Below are 24,506 nucleotides of genomic sequence, written 5' to 3' on the forward strand. Positions count from 1 at the left end.
CGGTCACTCTACTGGCTAGTCTGGAAGTTTGTGCCAGCCTACTTAGTCATCGCCTGGAAAGACTGTCTTAGGCATTTAATATCTTTAAAGGATAACCCGCAACGTAGGAGGGAAGTACCTAGGCATCAGATGAATCCCTGTGACTTTGGACAAATCCTTTTTCTCTCTTGAGACTTAGTTTTCTTGACTGTAGGTTGGGAATAATAATAAAACATACCTATCGATGTTGTTGTCAGGAGTAACTGAGGCCACATATCGAAAGCCCTGGGTCTCCCACTTTAGCCACCCGAAGAATGTGAATCATGTCAAATTTTTATTAATTTAAAACATTTTTAATTCATTAATGAAATCTTTTCAATCTCATTAAAATGGGCCCTACCTCCAGAGTTTCTGAATTAATAGGTCCAGGAGGGGCCTCAGAATTTGCATTTTAAGTAAATTCCTGCATGATGCTTCCACTGCTGATTCCGGTCCCACACTTTGAGAACCGCTGTTTTTAAAGTATTTGGGCTCAGGGTGCCTGGGTGGCTCGGTCAGTTGAGCATCTGACTCTTGATTTGGGCTCATGCCATGACCTCAGGGTCATGAGATCGAGCCCCAGGTTGATCTCTGTGCGCAAGACAGAGTCTGCTGGACATTCTTTCCCTCCTCTCTTTCCCTCTCTCTCAAGTAAATAAATAAATCTTTAAAAACAATAAAGTATTTGGGCTTTTTCTGAAACTTAGACATGGATTTAACAGGTTCCTTTTCTTCCTCCTGTCCATGCCATGGGCATCTCTAAAACAAGACTTAAACTTTTGAATCATTTCTTTGTACAGATACTATTAATTAATGTTATTGATGCTATTAATGCTATTAATGTTATTAAAAATAACAATATATAGTATGGTTCTTCTGAGGAGAACAGTAACAAAGCTAACATGTATATAGACCCTTCACAAATATAATTTAATCTGATCGTTACCAAAGCCTCATTTTATAGATGAGGACATGGAGGTTGAGAGAGGTGATGGGACTAGGTCAAGCTCACACAACTAGAAAGTTCAGAACCTGGCCTCATTCTCAGCTCTTCTGATCCCTAAGCTGCCATTCTTTCCATCAAATGCTGCTGACATCATTTTTGCTGTTACCGTCGTTGTTATAACTTAGTAGGAAGGTGCCCCCCCCCCCCCGCCTCCCGCTGACCCTGATGAGGCACATAATCACTGCAGAGTCTGTAGGCTGGATGACTTTATCACCTACAGCCCCCAGCAGCAGCCACAAATGGTCGTAGGTGTGAGTCGTTTTCTAGTGTTTGCTCATGAGACATGCTCGCTTTTAACCAAGGAAGAAACTAAAGCTGGTCGTTACAGGAGAAATGCTGTCATGTCTCGGACTTGCGCCATCAACAGGGATCCCCCCTACCCCATCACACCACCCTGGAGGCGATGTGTTGTAGAGAACAAGACTTCTTGTCCCCTTCAAGGTCCTTCTAGCCAAACTAAGAATCAAATGTCATAAGACAGATTAACAGCAGAAAATAAAATTTGATGGTGTTCGTACAGGAAACCTACTGACACAGGAATTCCAAAGACGGGCAAAACGAAGTGTGATTGTCATTCTGAACTAAGGAGAGGGTCTAGGGGCCTGGGTCTTCAAAGGGAAGGAATGCACACTTCAGCAAGAGAGAAAAGAGACAATGTTTGTAGACAAATGTTGGCTGGGCAACTCAGACGAAATGAGACCAGAGGACTTTGATCCAAACAGCCTTGCTAGGTTCCTCTCTGTCTATCATACCTAGTTCAGATCATAATCATATGTATGGTGATATGATTCATATCATATCTATGGTGATAGCTCTCTTCCTGGAGCGGGTTTTCCATGTAAATTCTTTTGAGGCAGTCGAGCGTGACATAAAGAGCTTCTCCTGAATCTGTTGGGTTTGAATTGCTTTTCAATCAAAAGCGTCTTCATGCCAAAGGGGCCCCTTTGGGGGCTGCCGGCCCTTCCTTGGCCCCTCCGGTGTTGAGGATGAAAAAATTCAGAACCGCATTCAACCCATACAATTGCTGAAAAGCAAATGGAAATGACACTCTATCCAGGGAAAAGGAGGAGCCGAGCAACTCCCAGTGATGGGAAGTTCGTAAGGCTGGTAAAGCAGCATCTGGTGTCATTTGCAGGGGGATGTGGCGCCAAAAAGTCACTCTCACTTCAATGCAATTAGGGAATTACAGTTTTGCTGTGAGGAGCACTATAGGAATGGCTGATGATGGGAAAGAAGACAGCGGCTAGAACCAGACGAATCTGGCTGCCGGGCTGGGCCCTCCCCTTCCTGAACAACCCTGAGCAAATTCCCAGCCTCTCTGACAACACCTACCTGCTGCTGTGGGAACTCAGTGGGTCCCTGCTAGTGTAGTGTGCACCAAACATGTGGGTTCTCGTCCTCTACACCCTGGGATCCCCTTATAGGGGATGTCTGGTGGGGTTTTTCTTGTTTTTTGTTTTGTTTTGTTTTGTGTTTTGTTTTTTGTTTTTGGGGGGTTTTGAGTTTTTTTTGGGGGGGGGGTGATAGAGATATTTTATTTTTCTTACCTTACAACAGCACATGCTTCTTATTTGGGGATGAGTCTTGGGGCCACAGGCCCTGTCTCCCTTTAGGGAGGTGTAAGAACCTCACTCTCCTTTCCCCAACCCTGGAAGACCAAGTGTGTCAGTGGATTGCGCCAATGGTGAGCTTTCATATCTTAGCTGGAGTTGCCTAAAAGCAGAGCCAGAGACAAGGACTCAGGTCTGGGGAACTTATGTTGGAGATAATCCCCGGGAGCAAGCCTGCAGGGGCAGGGAACGTGCAACGGGGGAAAAGGGAGCACCAGTTAAGGGTGTATTACTGAGCTGTCTCCAGTGTGGGCCCTGGGGCTCCTCCATCCAGCCGGAGACCATCTGGGGAGCAATGTAGAATGAATCTCACAGTTGTCTTTAAAAAACGAAAGACTAGAGGGGCGCCTGGGTGGCTCGGACGGTTAAGCCTCTGACTCTTCTTTTGGCTCAGGTTGTGACCTCAGGGTCCTGGGATCAAGCCCTGCTTCGGGCTCTGCACTCAGTGGGAAGTCTGCCCGAGGATCCTCTCTCTCTGTCTCTCTCTCTCTCTGTCTCTCTCTCTCTGTCTCCCTCTGCCACTGCCCCTGCTCATGCACTTTCTCTCTCAAAAAGTTTTTTAAAAAAAGAAAAGCTAGGGCAATTCCACTCCTACTCGTATACCCAAGAGAAATAAAAACATATGTTCCCCACAAAAACTTGATCCCAGATGTTTATGGCAGGACTGTTCAGAATAGGCAAGAGAGAGGAACAACTCAAATGTCCTTCAGCTGTTTTCAATTGCTACTCCTGAGATTATACCAGAATCACCTGGAAAGCTTTTTAAAACCAGGGTCCCTAGGTCTCCCTGCAGATTGTGACTCATTGAATCTGGAGTGGACTCTGGGGTATGTTTTGGAAGAGCTTTTGGAGACCTGGATTACATAGATACTCCCACCCCAACACGATCTTTGAGTCTAGGCTGGGTAGTCATTCTCGGCCAGAGAATTTAAGTTCCAGCTCATTTATTAAAGGGATGAGGTCTGTGCTGAGACAGACTCTAAAGACTGTTAACAGTCTCTAAGAGACAGAGGTCAGGGGTAGGCAGCTGTGTCTTGGTTATGACTCAGGCACCCAGGGAAGCATTAGAATGGCAGAGTGTTCAAGCCCATGAGCATCACGAAACATTGCCAAACTCAGGGAAATAGCAGTAAAAGTCGTTTTTGTGTCTTTGGAAGTAACGAGATCTACCTCAGCACCCCCTTTGGAACTTACTGCTTGTGGTATGCCAGCCTTGTCCTCTAGCTGACAGTCTGCCCCATCCCTCCCTAAGGCACTGCTGGGTCCCCACCTGTCCCCCGGGTATGCAGGTGGACCGGGAGTGGATGGGGGAGGGGAGGCACAGCAGTCTAGAGCAGGCTGGTCCCTGGCTGGAATAAGCACATGCTTCACCTGGGAATCTTGTTAAAATGCAGACTCTCAGTCAGTTTGGGGCATGGCAGGAGGGACCAGAAATTCTACTTAGCATTTTTACCAAGCTCCCGAGCGATACTGATATTCTCCGCTGCCATATCCCTGTTCTGGGAACCACCACGCTTGACTAGCAAGGGTGATGGGTTCAGGGGGCGGGTTCTGGAGTCAGAATGTCTGAGTCCGAATCCCAGCCCTACATCATAACAGCTGCGTTAGCCTGGGTAAGACACTTAAGCTTACCGATAGCCCCAGTTTCTGCATCTGGGAAAGGGGGACATAATCGTACTTATGTCACAGAATCGTGAGGATTCTATCAAATAAAGGAAGAAGAGCCCTTCCACAGTGCCTGGTCCACAGTTGGAACTGTGCTCCAGCATTAATAAACAGATGGAAGAAAAGGAGTTGCTCCTGGAGCCCGAGCTGGGAGGGGAGGCAGCGCGGACAAGGCGCTGAGCTGGGCTCTGGGTGTGGCCGTCTCTTCTGCTGGTTTTCCATCCCACCCCACGCGTCAATGCTCAACCACGTGTGAGGGCTGCTGGAAATTGCTGCTGCTTTGTCATCTGCGTTTTTTATGAAGCTTGTTCCGATGGTGCCGGTTGAAACCCACATCGCTGGTGGGAGCCGCTTAAGGAGTGCCCTTCAATTTGGTGCTGTGCCTTGATGTGCTTTGGATCAACCCTCCCTGAACTGCTATCCTGTTGCTTTAGCCCAACTATAGAGAAGCCAGTAATGAGTCCAGCCTGATGAGCGATTCAGGTAGGAACATTTTTTTTTTTCTTTCCCCGGTGAGACTTCATTGACTATCCCGGCAAGACCCAGCTGGAGCTCTGAATTATCATCATCTTGTTAGCAGCAATGGCTTACCATTGGCCGGGTCCTTGCAGAGTGTGGCAGAGCATGCTGGGGAGGGGGGAAGGGTGTGGGCAAACCCTCAAGCAGGCCCACTGACCTGTTCTTTTTTGCCAATTTCCTGGATTCTCGGTACACCTCTTTGTCCTATTTCTGCTGGACATTTAAGACTCTGATATGTGGTCTGTGAGCTCATCTTTTATTTGCAACTCTCAAAGCCTGGTGTTACTCAGTGGGCGGGGGGGAATCTTGCTTAGGAGCATTGGGGGAAAAAAAATATCTCTGGGTCAGTGACCATAGTAGCAAGAAGCTGTTTGAAATCCCTTCTAGAGCAGTCTCATGGGGCCTTAATTAATTAATTAATTAATAGCATCCCTGGGTGGGCTTGAACTCATGATGTCTCTCTGTTTATTCAGAAGGATGAAGGAACAGGTCAGCTCCTCTGGGCTTCTTGTCTGTTATTTCAGGAGCATTCATAAGTTAAATTCAAACTCCTGGCCTTTCCCATGGATTGTGTCCAGTCTCTCCAGGCCGAGGGCTAGAGCGGGGTGCAACGTGGAGCCCTTTAACAGTAAAAGTGAGATGGAAGGAAAGACAGGGTCAGGAGTCTGAGGCCAGCTTGATCGGAGGCACAGGTGGCCTTGAGGAATGGCCAGTTCCATGTGGAAGAATTGCTCTGGTGAATTACACCTTGAACCTCAAGAGCCAAAGCATTTCTCACTTTAACCATTTCTTACACAGATCTTTCTAAAATGCACTTCGCACATCATTCTATGGAAAACTCAACCTGTTTTCAGTGGCTCGCCCCATTGGGATATCCATTATTTTGGTGACAAGTTCAAGAAGATTAGAGGTGTCGTTGACCCTTGCACAATATGGTGCTGGGTCTTCAACTTTTTATAACTAACCTTTATTGGTTTTTCTGATTATAGAGTGAGAGTCTTAACATTTTTTAAAAAATTATTCCTTTTGTAACAGCTTTCAGACTATTTAGCTACCTATTTGCTCCCTTTGGCTCCCTTTAGTACATTCTAGCACTATCCCTCTCTTTAGTTAGGTTTGATCTAGATTTAGGCTGGGAAGCCGTGCAATCAAGCCAGCTACAATTGTGTGTGAAGAGTGCCCTCAGCATAGACAAACAGCCGGTTAATACCTCTATTAGGATAGAACTTTCTAGTGCATTAGGAAAGAAAGGTTATGGAATCAGATAGGTCCAAGTATGAACTGTTTTTCTTTTTCCTTTCTTTTCTTTTTTTTTTTTTCCCAGTGGCTTGAAACAAGTATTTTATTATATCTCACTGGTTTGTTGATCATAAATGTAAGATTCTGGTGATTTGTCTTGTGAATTGCTTTTCTAACTCTTACTGGCATTGGGAGCATCTGCAAATGAACTTACCACCCTCAGCTTCTGTTTCCTCAATGTTAAATCAAAATAATGACACCTAACTTACATGGTTATCGTAAGGATTAAAAGATGGGACACAACCATCATAGTGTTTGGCTCTCGATGGTGTCTCTGTGAGCACTTGTTCTCTCTCCCTCTGCCTCACTCCCATGTATCACGATGTTGTAGAAGCAGAATGCCTCTAGGACAGTGGTTCTCAAACTTGAACTTCTGTCAAAATCTTCTCAAGGGCTTATTAAAATACAGGTTGTCGGGGGCGCCTAGGTGGCTCAGTTGGTTGAGCATCTGACTCTTGATCCTGGCTCAGGTGATGATCTCAGGGTTGTGAAATTGAGTCCCATCGGGCTCCACGCTAGGTGTGGAGTCTGCTTAAGATTTTCTCTCTCTCTCTCCCTCTGTCCCTCCACTTCCCGTTCTCCTCTCTAAAAAAATAAAATAAAATAAAATAAAAACCAACTGCTGGGCCCTACCTCAAGGGTTTCTGATTCAGAAGGAATAGGTTGGGGCCTGAGAATTTGCATTTTGAAGAAATGTCCAGGTATGCTGGTGAGGCTGATGTTACTGGCCCAGGGGGCCACACACTGAGAACCTAGAACTGGCCTAGGAGATTGGTTTTGGTCTAAATACTGATGGCTACTCAGTAATTGTGTTAATCAATGCATGTCATTTAGCTTCTTTGAGCCATGGTTTCCTCATCTAAAATGTTAAGTATAACTTCTGCCTTGTGAAATTATAATAGGTATTAAATGAGATGGCAGTTGAAAAGATCTACCAATTAATAGGCCTTCATAAATCTTAATTTTTCCCTCTTTTAAAAAGACTTTATTTATTTATTTGACAGAGATCACAAGTAGGCAGAGAGGCAGGCAGAGAGAGAGGGGGAAGCAGGCTCACAGCTGAGCAGAGAGCCCAATGCGGGGCTGGATCCCAGGACCCTGAGATCATGACCTGAGCCGAAGGCAGAGGCTCAACCCACTGAGCCCCCCAGGCACCCCCAATTTTTCCCTCTTTGAGGCAGGGTCCCTTCGTGTTTGGCTTAAGGATTTTTTAGTGTCCCAAGGAACTAGAGCAGCCCGATGATTTTTGCCCCTAAAATTACATACTTCTTGTCTTCAGATACATCACAAATGAGTCATCTGTCACACACCCAGGAAAAGCAATGACAGACTATGTAATATGTAGCGAATATTGATCCCATACAGGTAGCTCAGCAGATCAATTTCATTAACTTCCTACCTGTTTACCTTGTTAGAGCAGTGATGGATTGATTTAAAATATTCCCCCCTGCAGACTAGGAAGTGTTTCACAGGTGGGTACACACAAGTCAACAAACGCTGTCTCCAGTTGTAGAGATGGATGGGTAAATATGGGCTGTGGGCTGGCACAGCTATTTAAACTCAGATTGAAAAGAATACTCCAGGGGTGCCTGGGTGGCTCAGTGGGCTAAGGCCTCTGCCTTCGGTTCAGGTCATGATCTCAGGTCCTGGGATCAAGCCCCACATCAGGCTCTCTGCTCAGCAAGGAGCCCACTTCCCCCTCTCTCTCTGCCTGCCTCTCTGCCTACTTGTGATCTCTGTCTGTCAAATAAATAAATAAAATCTTTTTTAAAAAGTATACTCCTAAGTTGCAAAGCAGGTGCAACTCTAATCATATTTATTCTGTTCCAATGACACACTCTCCAGGAAAAAAAAAAAAAAAGAATGTTTTTCTGCCGTGAAATTGGTTTGCTGGGGTGCTGCCAAAAGGAAGCCTTATCGTAGTAAATACATCAACTTTAATTATTCATTTCTATTTGCTCGAAGAAATATTCTTATGTGACATACATATGTTCATACATTTTCTTGTTGCAGCAACATGAACTAAATAAGTTACTTTCACACATAAAATGCAACTCCAAGACTTATTATCGCTAACTTGTGTTCTCTATACCATTCACACATTTTCCATTCAGCTGGAGCAAAGGTAGTGTTTGGATGATGGGGGAGAATCATGGAGCAAAAGATGAAGATCTTTTTAATGTTCTTTCAAGTAAAGGGGGAGAAAAACACAGGCTACCATCTGCTATTGCTGATGAATTGAAACATCTCGATCTATAGGGATTCGTTAATGTACAACTGGTTCGCCAAATTCGTCTACTCAAGCTACAGAACCAAAATGAGGCGTGCACGCTAGAGTCTGTTTCGCCACCTGGTGTCCATTGAAGGAAACGTCCGCTGAGACCTGAATTAAACAACCAGTGTTTCTTGTACATTACTGGCTGTTGTGAAATTGTTGCAATCCCAGTGAAAGACAATTCCAGAATTTCTGCCAAATTCCAATAGAAGACAGCGGTTTGTTTAGAAACATTAGTTTGGAAGCAGTTAAGACATACTGTTCAATTGCAGTTGGGATCTTTTTTTTTTGTAAGATTTTATTTATTTGTCAGAGACAGAGAAAGACAGAGCACAAACAGGGGTAACAGCAGGCAGAGGGAGAAGCAAGCTCCCTGTTGAGCAAGGAGCCCAATGCGGGACTTGATCCCAGGACCCTGAGATCATGACCCGAGCTGAAGACAGACACTTAACCAACTGAGCCACCCGGGCGCCCCTGGGATCTTGTAACTCATGCTCAGCACACAGCTTCCATGGATGTTTCAGAAGACAAAACTGGCCCTGGTCCCTCGCTGTTCTGTGTCTTTCCCATTTCTAATCTCCTCTCTCTGCTTGGACCAGTCACATACCGATTGCTTTGTTCTATCTGTCACCAGGACTACCTACCTCTTTCAAGACTCTCTTTCCATTTCAACCAAAATGCTTCTTTCTTGAATGCTACCATATCTGATATCTACACATTCATCATGTATTTATAATATATATTTGTTATATTTATAATCCTATGAAATCAATTTTTGTTATGATGTGGATGAGACTTAACTTTTCCAAGAAGCACTTGTACTTTCCAAAGAAGTTTCTTAGCAGAAGCGAATCAGAAGTTGGTGAGTGTTGCTGGAGAAGTGGCTTTGAACACCCCTGTCGCCTGATTCCTTTCTTCTCCCGTCAGTCAGCTGACAGCTGTTTATGTTGCATTGACTTGTGTGTTGGGCCCTGTCCTAGGTGCTGAGGACGCAACGGGTGAAGATGCATGAGTCCTCGAGGGGTCTGCACTCCAGGTGGGAAAGTAGATGGCAAATACACAAGCAAATTAATAAAGGTAATTCCAGGTGCTGGTGTGTGTGATGAGGAGGTAATGCAGGGCGGCGTGGGTCTGAGTGAATGGGGGCAGGTCAGAGTGATGTTTTAACCAGGTTGGTAGAAGGCAGGAGCCCCCAGTGAGAGGGAGGGCAGCCCAAATATCTGGGAGAAGGGTTTTCCAAGCAGAGTGCAACAGTATGAAGACTTTGGCATGTTTCAGGGAAAGAAATGAGACTGTGGGTTTAAATGCCATCAAAAAACTCCCAGATTCATCTCTCCAGCCTAGACTTATCTCTTCAATTCCAGATTCTTATATCCAACTTGACTTTAGTAGGTGTCCCAAATCTATTGGGTAAAAAGTTGCACTTCTGGTTGCATGAGCCAACCTCAAAGTCAACCCCTTCCTGGTCTCGTTATCTCCGTAAATGGCATCTCTATTTCTCCAATCGCTGAAACTTACAACTTGGGTCATTCCTGACCGTCTCTTCTTCTGGAATCTCATATCCCATCCATCAGCCAATCACAACGACTGCTTCTTCCAAATGAGTCTAATCACTGCTCATGACTTGGCGCAAGCATGAACAATGGCTATTGCCTCCACAGGAGTTAGGGTGTTGGGTAATGTGCTAGACCAGAAATACCACCCTAGCTAAGATGCGGAATTAAAATACAGTGGTTCAAATAAGGTAGCTGCTTATTTTTCTCTGGCCAAGATGTAGAGGCCTCTTTGCTGTCAGGTCATTCAGGTCATCTATCTTGTGCTCCAGGATTCCTCAAGTTATTGTTCTCTCCTTCGTGGTTGGAACAGGCTCAACACCACATCTTCTTCTCCATCCCATAGCCAAGGGAGAGAAAGAGAGTGAGGATGTGTGAGTGTGTGTGTCAGAGAGAGGGGGCTGGCTTCCATTTTAAGGATGCAACCTTGTAGTTGAACATATCACTTCCTCTCACATCCCATTGGGCAGGAAGTGGTCCCATAACCACACTTAGCTGCAAGGGAATTTTAGGAAATGCGGTATCCAGTGGGACAGCCCTTGGCCCTGATAAAACTTGGGGATATTCTTAGATAGAAATGCATAAAAGAGAAACTCCTTCAGTTTCTGCATCTACCTTTGTGGTAGTCACACAGAGGTACAACCAGAATCTTCCATCAGGGAAGATTGCTGCCCACCTATATAGGAAGTGTGGCCAGCACAGAGCCCCCCACTGTCCTCTCCTTTGATGAAGACCTCTGGTACTTTCCCGATGTGATGCCTGTCCTGGGCAATGTGCATCCTGTACCTGGGTCAGAAGGGGACATAAAAGCCCAGCTGATTTAGGACACTGATAGGCAATGCTTTCCCCAGAGCTCCCCACTGGGTCGCCCAAGGCTTGCTGGCTTTACATTTCATTTCCACTTCTTTCTCTGCCAAACTAGCTTCTCCTTTCTTCCTTAAGTGTTGGTTCCTGTTCCTAATAAACCTCCAGCCCCCTAAACTGTCTCAGCAACTATTAGAGAGCCCAACTTCTAGGTCTCCCTGCTCCTGTCTGCGTTCACCTCGAGCATACTCCCCACATAGCCACGAGAGGGATCCTTTCCCCATGCGCTCTGCTACCCTCCCTTCCCTGTTCCATCCCTCCTCCATCTCAGACATACTTGCTCCTTGCTCACTCCCCTCCAGCCTCGCTGACCTCTTCCTGGGACATGCCCATCACCTTCCTGACCTGCAGCTGTGTCCCTGATGCATCCTCAGGGATCCCTGGGGCTCAGGTGTCTGGTCTTCCTTTCCTTCAGGTCTCCGCTCTAAGTCACCTCTTCAGAGAAACCTGCCCTGATTGCCCTATTTCAAATAGGACTTCCTTCTTTCATTTGCTATTCCTTTTCCCATATTTATTTTTCCTCATAGCACTTACCACTTGACACTTCATTTATTTGCTTATTATTATTATCTTCTTGTCTTTCTTCTTCCACTAGAATCTTAGCAACTTCAGGACAGAGATTTTTGCTGGCTTTGTTCACGGCTGTCTTGGCACATAGTCATCCTCAAAGAATAGTCTCAAAATAAATGAATAAATAGACAAAGAGCAGAAAAGGAGAGAGAGCGCTGGAAATACAGATCAGCAGGCGCCAGACAATGGAATGTGCTACAGACCACAGTAAGGAATCTGCATTTTGTTCTGATTTCAGTGGAGAGCCATGGAGTATCTAAGGTTGGTTTCAATGGAGAGCCATGGAGTGTCTAAGCAGGAGAATGGGCTGACCTATTCTTGGGATAATCACTCCTTGAACTCGAAGGACCCAGAACCTTGATATTACCAGGGACAGGACACTCACCATTTCTTGAAGAAACCAATGTTATTGCTGAAAATCTTTCATTATTAAACATTTGTTTCATATATTGAATCCTTCTTCCCTACCAGTGCTGCTCGTTCATCCAAATTCTGCCCTCGGGAACAATTCAAAATGGATCTTGAAAGATTTGGAGACAGCTTTCTAAGTCTTCCCCCTCTCTAGGGTAAACATCCATGATCCTTTGAATTATTATCCCTTTACATGACTTGGAGACTATTCACTGTCTCTCAGAGAGTTCTGACTTCTCAATATGCTTCTTAAGAACTGCCAAACTTTGGTCTGACCAGCACAAGACAAAGAAGCAATTGTGTCCGAGACTGGATTTGCCTATGTCTTTGAACACACCCTACATCGATTACATTTCAGCCCCAACTGAGGAGTTAAGCTAAACTTGTGGTCGGCAGAAGGATCTGGATATTCTTCAAGTGAGAACTGCGCCATCCCCTGCTCAATCAACCTATGTGCTGTGGTTTACATTGCTCTTGTGAAATTTACCCTGTGGTTTTTGGCTGATGTTGCCTTTTTTGTGATCAATTCTGCATTCTCTTGGCTTGGGCAACATCTGAAAACCCATAGGAGCATTTTTCAGACTTTATCTGATTGTTGAAAATATTAAACAGAATAGGACCTGGGACAGAATTCTCTAGTGTTCTTCTTGCAAGTTTTTCTACATTATTAGCTTTTTGTATAATAGACTGAGTAAGGAGAGGAGTGTAACCCTATGCACACAGTGCAAAGATCCTTAGCTCTAGGATATGGATAGATCAAAGGAAATATTAGGAGCAGGGTGAGGACATGAAGGTGGGTATGCTGTGTTGAAGAAGCTGACATGAGAACACACAGAAACAAAGGGGAAGTCATGAATGCCCTTGACAGGTTAAATGGTCAGTTGGATTTGTTTTCACCCAGGAGATAAGCGAAGTCATCTGTAAAGGTCCTTGACAGATTTGTGCAAGTTCATTTAATTAGATGCTTTAGTAATGTTTCTTAAAATCCATGATCTTCGGGGCACCTGGGTGGCTCAGTGGGTTAAAGCCTCTGCCTTCAGCTCAGGTCATGATCTCAGGGTCCTGGGATCGAGCCCCGCATCGGGCTCTCTGCGCTGCAGGGAGCCTGCTTCCCCCTCTCTCTCCGCCTGCCTCTCTGCCTACTTGTGATCTCTCTCTGTCAAATAAATAAATAAAATCTTTAAAAAAAATCCATAATCTTCTTGAGCGGTTCACATAAATCTATATTGTTGGGTGTCTACACCCACTTTAAATGTAAAGATTAAATTTTTTAGTATATGTGCTGCCGAAATGAGCACATTTTTTTAAAAAGCCATAGATCATATTCATGGGAGAGATTTCTGCCTCCAGCTGTCTTAAAATAGCGAACCATTCTCAAGACCTCCCTTGCTTTCACATAGTCCAAGGCTATTGGAGCTACTAACCCCCAGTGGGGTTTGGTTGTCTTGTTGGGGCTACTGTACAGACCTTTTCACATACAGTTTGTACAAGTACTTGCTAAGTCAACTAGTATTATGTTGGCCTGACCCACACTTCAATTTTTTTAAAGTTTTATTTATTTAATTCAGAGAGAGAGTGTGTGCGCAAGCAGGGAGAGGAGCAGAGGTGGAGAGAGAATCCTGAGGCAGACTCCCTACTGAGCATGGAGCCTGAGGTAGGGCTCGATCCCAGGACCTCAAGATCAGGACCTGAGCTGAAATCAAGAGTCAGCCACTTCATCATCTGAACCATCCAGGCACCCCTTTTCTTAAGTTTTAAAATTTATTTAAGTAATCTCTATACCCAGCATGGGGCTTGAACTTATGGTCAAGAGTCCCACACTCTTCCGACTGAGCCAGCCGGGCATCCCAGTCCAATCCACTCTTCGATAGCCCCTCCCAGGGATTCCATCAGAAGGGAAGTCATCAAAGACTTTGCTAAAATGGAGACTCACACTATAGCTGGAGTATTTCCCTGCGTCGATTAACCTAACAACTGTGTCAAAATCAGACTCAGTCTGAACTTGTCGTAACCTCTTGGAAGAGAACCCATATGGGATTTTGGTGATCATCTCACCTTCATCCAAGTGCACGTAATAACTCACACCACTGGGCTGGGTCAAACAGTGTGTCAAACGTACTGATCTCCGTTTTCACAATCTATGCCTTTTCCTCCCCTATCTTCAGGGATCTCTCTTCTTTATCATTTTTAAAAATTCATTTTTTTCTCCCACCACATAGTCTTACAAACTCATTACATAAACTTTGGAAATGGAGAAAACAAGAAAAGAAAATCTCTCCTCCTACCTGAAATACTCTGAACATTTTGGTGCCTTAACTTCTAGCATTTTTTCGATGTATATTCTTTACAACATCACAATGTTGCCCATGTATATTTTTAAATCAAATATTCATGTTATCAGATGGTCTTCCTTACCATCCTATATTTTAAAGATTAATGGCAGTGATGTTGAGGTCATAGCTACAAGTTCTTGCAACCTGGGATATATTTTTCTGGGTTAATAGCCCTGAAATGCATTTTTTAAAAAGAAGATTTTATTTTTAAATAGAATCCCAATGCGGGGGGCCCCTGGGTGGCTCAGTGGGTTAAGCCTCTGCCTTCAGCTCAGGTCATGATCTCAGGGTCCTGGGATGGAGCCCCGCATCGGGCTCTCTGCTCAGCAGGGAGCCTGCTTCCTCCTCTCTCTCTCTGCCTGCCTCTCTGCCTACTTGTGATCTCTCTCTCCATGTCAAATAAATAAAAATCTTTAAAAAAAAAAAAAAAGAATCCCAATGCGGGACTTGAAGTAACAACCCCGAGATCAAGAGTCTGATCTATATCTGATGAGCTCAGATATAGAAAGAAAAGATGTGTTAGAAAGAAAGAAAAAAAGGAAAGAAAGAAAGAAGGAAGGAAGGAAGGAAGGAAGGAAGGAAGGAAGGAAGGAAGGAGTGTTCTGCTGATTGAGCCAGCCAGGTGCCCCGCTCTGAATGCATTTTGGACAACTAGTTGCTCATAGTATTTTCTAGCTGGTCTTTGATTCATCTTCACAATATTTACCTTAACTTGTTTTGTGTGACTATAATCATCTTTGCTAAATAAGCCAGAAGAAAACCAAAAATTAAATAACTGAGCTCCCTCTTTGCCCTATGTTTAAATCCTTCAAGCACTGGAGAGTGGGGAATGTAATTGGGCTAATCTTTCTGGAAGACAACCACGTAACGTCTATCAAGATATCCTTAAAAAATGTTTTGCTTTTTGGTCAAGTTCTTCCGCTTCTAGAAATAAGATCCTAAGAAAATAATGTACTCAAATATTTTGTAAAAGGATCTTAACTGTGGCGTTAGTCACAGTGGTAAAAGATACCATCGAAATGTCCAAAAGTCAGGAGATGATTAAACTATACTTGATGAAAGATAATACGGTCACTTTAAAAAAAGCCTGTCGTTAAAGCGTAAGTAATGATCTGGGCCAGTGCTTATGAGATGAAAGTAAAACACAAAATTATACGCCGTGTATGATCCTGATTTCGATTTTGGTATATAAACATGCTGCAAGGACATAACTCTACGTGGCGAGATTATAGGATTTTCATTTGTTTCAAACGTTTGTTTTCCAGATTGATTAGACAGATATAACACGCCTTTATAATGAGTAGAATAAACATATAATTCTCCGCTGTATGAACCCTCTTCTTTGTGAAGCAGAACACCCACCCCTGTTCTTCCTGTTCTGACTCCCACCTTTGTTGTCCTTGTAGCTCATGTGATCTTTATCTCAACTTGGACTTGTTTTAGTCAGTTTAGCGTCTGACATTTTGCAGGCTTGATTTATGCTGCATTTGCATTCATTCCCTGTACTGTTCCCATCCATCTCCTTCCTTCCTTCCTTCCTTCCTTCCTTCCTTCCTTCCTTCCTTCCTTTTTTTCTTTCTTTCTAGCATATCTTTTCTTTCTATATCTGAGCTCATCAGGGAACTTCTTGAAAAGTCGTGTTAGTTTCTCTGGCTGCCTCCTCATTTTCTTCTACATCAGATCATCAGTGAACACGTTTTCAACATTTTATTCTCAGGCCCTCATCTGTTAAGCCTCATCTGTTCCCTTCCAGAATCTCCGGTAATGAGATCATATGGATCTTTCCTTTCGATTGCCTACAATATGTGTTTCTAAATAGTGTATGACATCGATGGGAAAGATCCCAGTGTTCTCCTCTTTGTGTTCCAAAGCGTCAAGGCCTTTTTGTCCCAAATGGGCCCTAACGCTGAATTTCATGTGAAGCAGGAAAAGGGAGGGAGTTGGGACCAGGCACCAGATCCATACCTGCCAGGAGCAGAGGGGGTTGAGGAGCCTCACTCTAGAGGAATTGGCTGGGGTTTCTGGTGATCACTAGACATTACCTGGGTGACATGATCACTCTGCTTAATCTTGGGGGGGAAACATCTGTAGTATTTTCTATATAAAATGAGTTCCTGGAGCAGAGAAGTCCTATGCTTGTGCTGCCCCTGGGGACAAAGGTTGAGTAAGCAGCGTCCAGGAATGCTCTTTTAAGATAGGAAAACAACATACCTTCTTTCGTGTTTGTAGATTTCTGTGCAGAAAATCTTCTTTTCTTTCTTTCTTTCTTTCCTTCTTCCTTTTTAAGATTTGATTTACTTATTTGAGAAAGAAAGGGAGAGCACGAGCAGGGAGAGGAGCAGAGGGAGAGGGAGAAGCAGGGTCCTGACACTGAACAGGGAGCCCAACTTGGGACTCAATCCCAGGACCCTGGGACCATGACCTCAGCCCGAGGCAGGTGCTTGACTTACTGAGTCACCCAGGCACCCCTCCGTGCAGGAAATCTTGTATTTCCCCCCAAAGTGGAAATAGAATTTTTGTCTTATCTACTGATCGGTTTTGAAAAATCAGTAAAAGCAAAATAAAACAAAAGCCTGACGTATTAACATGAAGGAAGAAAGTAAAATACTCCTCTTCCACCACCTACAGATAACTGACATTTGCAGTAGGGGATGGAATGTGGCTCTTTTTTTTTTTCTTTTGTTCTTTTGTGTTTTCTAGTAATGAACAGCAATTCACTGAGCCTTATTGAAATCTATTACAGTTTTGTGTGGGGATTTCCAGGTCTTGGGTGTAAGACATCTGAGTCACTGATATTAATGATAAGAAGATTGTTAATGAGAACAAAATTTTCTCAAGCACTCGATATAAACCAGGCACATTGAAAGCACTCTGCGTGCATCCCAGTTTAATCCCGACAATCAGGATTTGCCGACGGTTTTCTTTTCATGCCCATTTTAGAGATGAAAACTTGACGATAGGGCATCGCTTGCTGAGGATGCCACAGCTAATCTGACGCAGAGTCAGGACTCAAACTCAACGTACCGTGATTAAAGGCTGTTTTTGCTGGGACACCGCCTTCCCTCTATTGTGGTGGCCATGACACCCTTCCCCCATGGAGTCAGCCTCCAAAGAACCACACACTGCGCTCCATTTCTCTATTTGGCCCATATTCCCCTCCATAGAATCTATACCACAGTTATATCTGGGCACAATTCTCCAAATCCAGTTTAAAACTGGAATATCTGGGTTAGTGTCTCTGCCCAGTGAAATTCCCTCCAGTTCTTACTGCTGTCCTCAGCCCTTTGCTAGGAGTCCATTCTTTGGGAATAAAGTCCTTTATTCCCTCAGTCCTCCCTTTCACTACCTTCAAACTCCTAATCACGGAATATAAGAGGTTCTGTTATCTAGATCCTACCCTCCCTCCAGACTCGTCTCCCACTATTCCATACCTGAAGTATTCTGCTCCAGCCACACTCAACCGTTTGCAGCTCTTGGAAATACAGCTTTGCCTGCGCAACTCCTTGGACTGTCTGATCCTTGCCATCCCATCCCCACCCCACCTCATCCCCTCTGAACCGCTAAGGTTCTGTCAAACGTAATCCAAATGAAACACCCTCTGTGATGTTTCTGCAGTCGCTTTTAAGGAGAATAAGTATCTTTGACTTTCTTCTTCTTCTTCTTTTGAGATTTATTTATTTATTTGACAGACAGAGATCACAAGTAGGCAGAGAGGCAGGTGGGGGAGGGGTGGGAAGGAGGCTCCCCGCTGAGCAGAGAGCCCGATGCGGGGCTCGATCCCAGGACCCCAGGATCATTACCTGAGCCGAAGGCAGAGGCTTTAGCCCACTGAGCTACCCAGGCGCCCCTCTTTGACTTTCTTCTATTATTTTATTTATAACACTGTATTTCAATCCTAGTCAATTGTGAACGCCTTACAGGCAACAATCAAGTCTTACGTATTTTTCTGAAATTCCAGTATCAACCACAAAGCACAGCTTAGTAAGGGCTTAGTAAATGTTTGTAAGATACCGAATGAATTTGGGGTACCTGGGTGGTGCGGTCAGTTAAGCATCTGATTCTTGGTTTCAGTGCAGGTTGTGATCTCAGGGTTGAGAGATCGAGCCCCGTGTCAGGCTCTGCACTCAGTGTAGAGTTTGCTTGAGATTCTCTCTCTCTCCCTGCCCCTCCTGCTGTGCTCTCTCCCTTTCTGTCTAAAATAAATAAATCTTTTTTTTTTTTAATGAATGAATTCATGGAACCCAGAGGTAATTCACAAGAGCTCAAGGAGTCACATAATATAGAAAGTATAGAGAGTAGTGTCACTTTGGCAGGAGAGAGAATGTATGTGGAGGAATCCCATGGGTTGAGCTTAGGTAAATATTAACATGATGAATCAGAGGGTCTTAACCCTCACTGCAATCATAATTATCTCAGCACTTAAAAAAAATTAATCAATGCCTAGACCCCCACTACCCCTGAGAAATTCTATTCAATTTTTAAAAATTTAATTTAATTTAATTTTTAAAAAGATTTTATTTGTTTATTTGTTAGAGAGTGCACAAGCAGGGGGAGCAGCAGGCAGAGGGAGAAGAAGGCTCCCTGCAGAGCAGGGAGCCCAATGAGGGACTCGATCCCAGGACCCTGGGATCATGATCTGAGCAGACAGGCAGACAGTTAACTGACTGAGCCAACCGGGTGTCCTTTAATGTTGTTGTTTTTTTTTTAATAGTCTGGGAGATTATAATGTGCTGCCAAGGTTAAGAATAACAGCTCTAGGTGAAGACTGAAATTGTAGTATATAAAAGACATTAGTTTTTTTTTTTTTTTTAAAGATTTATTTATTTATTTGACAGAGATCACAAGTAGGCAGAGAGGCAGGCAGAGAGAGAGGAGGAAGCAGGCTCCCCGCTGAGCAGGAAGCCCGATGCGGGGCTCGATCCCAGGACCCTGAGCCAAAGGCAGAGGCTTTAACCCACTGAGCCACCCAGGTGCCCAAGATATTAGTTTTTTCAAGGGAAATGCTATTTACATGTAGGGAATCTCAGAATTCACACAAGGTGTTTCAGTGCTGACTTCGGCTGACCATGTGTGTATTTCTAGATGCATATAATCATGCCCATTAAGCCCTGTGACAATGGTCCTTTGTCCTCTCGGCAAATACAGGCATAGTTCCTGATATATTCTGCTATCATAGGAGCAAAGGCACTTGGATCTTTCCACTGGGACCTTGTTGGTGGATGTTGGCTAGAATTCCATCCCAGAAAGAGACAATATTGAAAGGTGTTTGTTTTTTTTTAAAATCTAAACTGTTGCTAAATGTTTAATGTTACGGTCAAAGTCTCTGCTTGTAAAGTAAATAAGAACTTGTAAAGTAAGTAAGTTTTGAACATGTGATGCAATGTGATGTTAGGAATACAGAACCTTGGACTCTGAGTCTAGGTCTCTATAGTTCAATTTACAAAGGAGAATAGGGAAGGATATGTATGGTCTTTAAGAGTTTCAAGTACAAACTCCTATGTTTCTTGTAAAACAAATGTTTTCATGTACTTTTCAGCCTAAGTGTCTATGTGTCTGTGTATTCCCGTACATGGTTAACAAAGCAATATACCAAGTCCAACATTGACTCCAAGGGTTGGTTAATCTTTAGTGGTGAGTATAAACCCCAACAATACAAAACAACCATTTGATTTGCCAAAATTCCTAGGTTTTTTTTTTTTTTCTTAATGGTTTCTCTATTTGCTCTGCCAAATTAAACTTCAATGGTAAGTTTAAATGTGTCTTCAAAGTGCCATGTAACCTTGATGATCAGCCAGCTTCTCGGTTATTATCATAAGGTAGTTAGTGCGAGTTGAACTATAGGGAGAAGATAGATCAGACTCCCGGCCAACCATGTGGCGCTGAAGTTACGCAGAGAAAGGACTCACCCATGCAGGGTGAATGATTGCATCTCATCTTAAGGCTCATCGTGAAAGCTTTCATCAGCCCCATGTGTGTTTTTGGAAGAGTTCTGAGAACATCTCGTAATTCTCAGACATGTTCAAGTGGCAGTACACTCAGGACTAATAATAATTATAATTTATTAATTGTGCAAAATACCATCCATTATCTTTGTATTTAATTATACAAATAAGGGAAAATTTGACTAACAAAAAAAAATGGGGGATAAAGAACTCCCCCTCCCCCTACCGAAACCATAAACACATGTGACTCCTCTCAAAAGCTGTCAGACCAAGTTTGATTTCATTGTTTCCTCTTTGGCTTGTTATTGTATTTTTTGCACTATTTTCCATAGCTTAGTAGGTGACAAATAGAAGCGGGATGTCAATGGCTCAAAATTAATGTGTATAGATAATATATATATAACTATTTAAAGCTCTTTTGCTTTGTACACATGTACATACACACATATATGAAATTAAAGTTGAAAAAATTCTGTCCATTACACTGATTTTTATGGGGTGATGCCAAATAAGTTAAGGTTTGGCTTAAGAACAATATTTTATTGGGCACCTGGGTGGCTCAGTCAGTTCAGCATCTGCCTTCGGCTCAGGTCATGATCCTAGGGTTCTGGGATCGAGCCCCACATCAGGCTCTCTTCTCAGCAGGGAGTCTCATCTCCCTCCCTGCACTGCACATGCTCCTTTCTCTCTCTCTCTCTCTCAAATAAATAAAATCTTAAAAAAAAAACAATATCTTATGAAGACCACTCTCAAGGAAACCACAAGAAAGGAATATATTCCTTTTCATCGTTGTTATATTTTTAAGCAATTTCACATCTCAAATACACAGGAAATTTCCCAGAATAGAACAAAAACCTCCAGATACTCTTTACCCAGACACTCAACCTTCACCAAAATCCGCTCGGGCTCTTTTAGCAACAGCGTGGGACATGCTCTTGACCATTCTTCCTAGGTTCGTCCAGTCTTTCTTTGCCTTTCATGGCCTTTGCTATTTTGAACTTTACAAGGTGGTCATTTTGCATATCATCCCTGAACTTGAGTATGCACCATATTTTCTCAAGACACAGCCTAGGTCTTTATGTTTAGGGCAGGAGTATTGCAGAAGAGATGCTGTGTCCTTCCCCTCGTATCTTACCTACGGGGCACACTATGTCAATTTGTCCCATTAATGGTGGGAGAACTTGATAATTTGATTCAGATGGTGTCTGCCAAGTTTCCCCACTATAAATTCCTTTTTTCTCTCTCTTTGTAATAAATATGTTTTTAAGTGGAGACATTTTTAAGGCAATATGAGTGTCTCATCTCTAATCCCACTAATACCTCCTCATTTTAACATCCATTGATAGTTCTTGCCAGAATTAAATATTTCTCTGATGATTTCCAAACTGCAATTTTCCAATTCCGGTACTCTTATTGTATTAATTAATTGGCATTCTACCACAAGGAAGAACTTTCTTATCTTCCCATATACTTGTAAATATGTTTATCGTTATCAACATGGACTCATTGATTTCCATTTTAGTCAATGGACTGTAACTTATTATATCATTACTTATTTTAACACTCAAATGGTCTCATCTTGAGAACCTCTTTAAATGCCTTCCGGGTCCTTCTAACATGTCCTTATCATTCTCTGAGCATTTTCTGCACTGCTCTTAACACGATGTTCCAGAATTGTCTTATAGTTTCCACTCCGAGAATCAGCCAATTTTCCAAGGAGCCTGGGTGCCTTTCCATGGCTAGTTGTTTTAGAAACCAAGATCTGGGCACGAGGTGTACTCATTGCTACTGAGTATATTGTCATTCCCAGGCCATCTTGGTGGAGAGAGTTAGGAGTAATATGTATGTCTAGGCATACACACATACACGCATGTACACAACTTTGTATCTATAATTTCTGTGTCTGTCTAGGTACATGCAAAATTTGTACTGACACCGCTCCTTCCAATCCAACACTACAGGGTTTATTAGAACTTTTCTTCTTCCCCTTTTGCTACTTTTCACCAGTAAAAATCCCAACTCTCATTATCCCTAATATATTTCTTGTTTGCTTAATCCCTTTTTGTAGCCAATCCTGTGACAACGCTGGGTTGTCATCATCACAAGGGTCAATGTGACTGCCCCACTGGGTCTGCCCCATGACTTTTGGACAGAATTAGGAAGGAAGGACAAAGGAATGGAGGGAGGGAGGGAGGAAAGGAGAGAGGGAGGAAAGAAGAAAGGAGTGCATTGTTTTTAATTTGAGGTATAATTAGCATATAATAAAATACACAGATTTTAAATGTTTACTTGGATAATTTTTAATATTTAATAAATTATTTTTTTAAAAATTGAAGTATAGCAGACATACAATGTTACATTAATTTCAGGTGTACAGCATAGTGACTTGACAAGTCTATCCATGATGCTGTACTCACAGGTGTGGCCACCCTCTGACACCATACAATGCTATTACAGGTCCATTGACTTTATTCCCTATGCTGTGCCTTTCCTCTCCATGACTTACTTATTCGGTGACTAGAAGACTGTACCTCCCACTCCCCTTCACCCATCTTCCCCATCCCTCCTCGTCCTTCTCTCTGGTGACCATCAGTTTGTTCTCTGTTATTTACGGGTCTGTTTCTGCTTTTTGTTTCTTTCTTTGTTCATTTGTTTTCGTTAAATGAGTTTTGATCATTGCAAGTACCCTAGTAACAATCATGTAAAGTATAGAATGTTCCCGCCCCTCCAGAAAGGCCTCTCCAGTGAGGGTGCACATCCATTAGCAAATACTGTTAAAAACCCCTCTTCTGTCACTGCTCCTCTCAACGACTATCACTCCATTTACATCTGTTGCCAAAAACGTCTCTTCTTAGTTTCGCATTTCTCAAATATGTTTCCCTGATGCCCAGCCTGTTTGGTTTCTCTCTCTCTTTCTCCATCTACCTCAGATCTTTATTATGTAGAACAACTCGGCCTTATCTTCTTTAGTTTCTCTCTTTTCCACACATCGAGGGAGTTCTCCACAATAAAACAGAGCCCGTGAATGATCTAGAAAAGCCTTAGAAGGGGAAGGTTGAGTGAGTGAGTGAGTGAGTGTGTGTGTGTGTGTGTGTGTATGTGTGTGTAAAGACTTTGATTTAATCACAGAGGGGGAAGGGCCACGATATTTTCTATTAGTGGGAGTATACTTTTCTTCTTGTCACAGAACACGATGTTCATCAGAAGCAAAGTTCAAGAATCACTGCCTGACAAGAATACTTCTTAAACTAATGTGTGTCAAGCAACTTTAGACCTCAAAGGCCATCTAAATGAGAATAAGCAAAGGCAACTGACTCACAGCTCGCCATAACAAGAGAGTCAGCCATCATTATTTGCGTTTGGCAGAGACTCAAAGTCAGAGGAGTGGTCAAACTTGGTTGTGGACACAAAGGGCAAATTTCAAGTATGTCCTGATGGAAGGTTGTTGGTATGATAGGGGCAATGGAGGTGGACTAACTAGAAGCTAGGCATCCTATGTGATTGATTAAAGAACATATTTGGCTTTCTCTAGTTTGTCCTAAGTTGGGCTGATTGCTATGGAGGTTAGGATTTGGCTTGCTGGATTGGTTGTTACAGAAGCTAGGGGTCAGAGTTCTATCTTCATATGTTTTCTGGCCATTGTCCACTTGTATATTCAGTCCCTCTGAGAGTGGAGGATGCATGAGAGAACTAGGGAGTCATGGCTGGTCCTCTCTGAACCCTCCAGGCAACATCACCATTGGCCATTGTCGCCTCCTACTCAACTTCTGTTCTTCTCAGAGTCCCAGCTTGTAACTTCATGTCAACTTTCCATTCCCTAAAACAGATCTAGAAATCTGCCCAGACAGATCTAAGAAGTATGAAGAGCGACGAGAAGGACTTCGTGTTGACTTGGCTTGAGAAGACCGAGGATTTGAGGATAGCTTTGAGGTTGCACCTGGAGGTGCCAGAATGATCTGTTACTAATTGCCAGTAAAACAGAAGTCTGGAAGAAATCATCGTTTTTCTGAGGGAAGATGATGAACTCAGGTTTTTAGGCATTGCAGTTTTTGATGCCTCCTTGTGGATGTTCTTCAGAATCATACATCTGGAAACGAATATCATTTTAGAGATGTAGAGACTGAAAGCCAGAGATGGTCCAAAATTTCTACATCAAGACTATGGGGGAAGCAGGTGCTCCAGGCTTTTGATGTTCTACCCACTACGTACACAAAACTAAGGATGGAGGATGACAGGTCTGGAGTAGAGCCCTGACAATCTGGGAATCACCAGAATTCTATTTGAGGTGATAATGGACCATGTTGTGCCATTAAAATAAATGTTATGAAGATGGAAACCATTTGCCAAGGATTTCACAACAGACCCACAGAAGTGAAAGTAAATGATTAAAAAAATATAGGTCTCAGAGTTCCTTTCAAATTGTGATATTTTACCTTCTATT

Source organism: Martes martes (assembly GCF_963455335.1).
Source record: "Martes martes genome assembly, chromosome: 16".
In the NCBI taxonomy this organism is placed as follows: Eukaryota; Metazoa; Chordata; class Mammalia; order Carnivora; family Mustelidae; genus Martes; species Martes martes.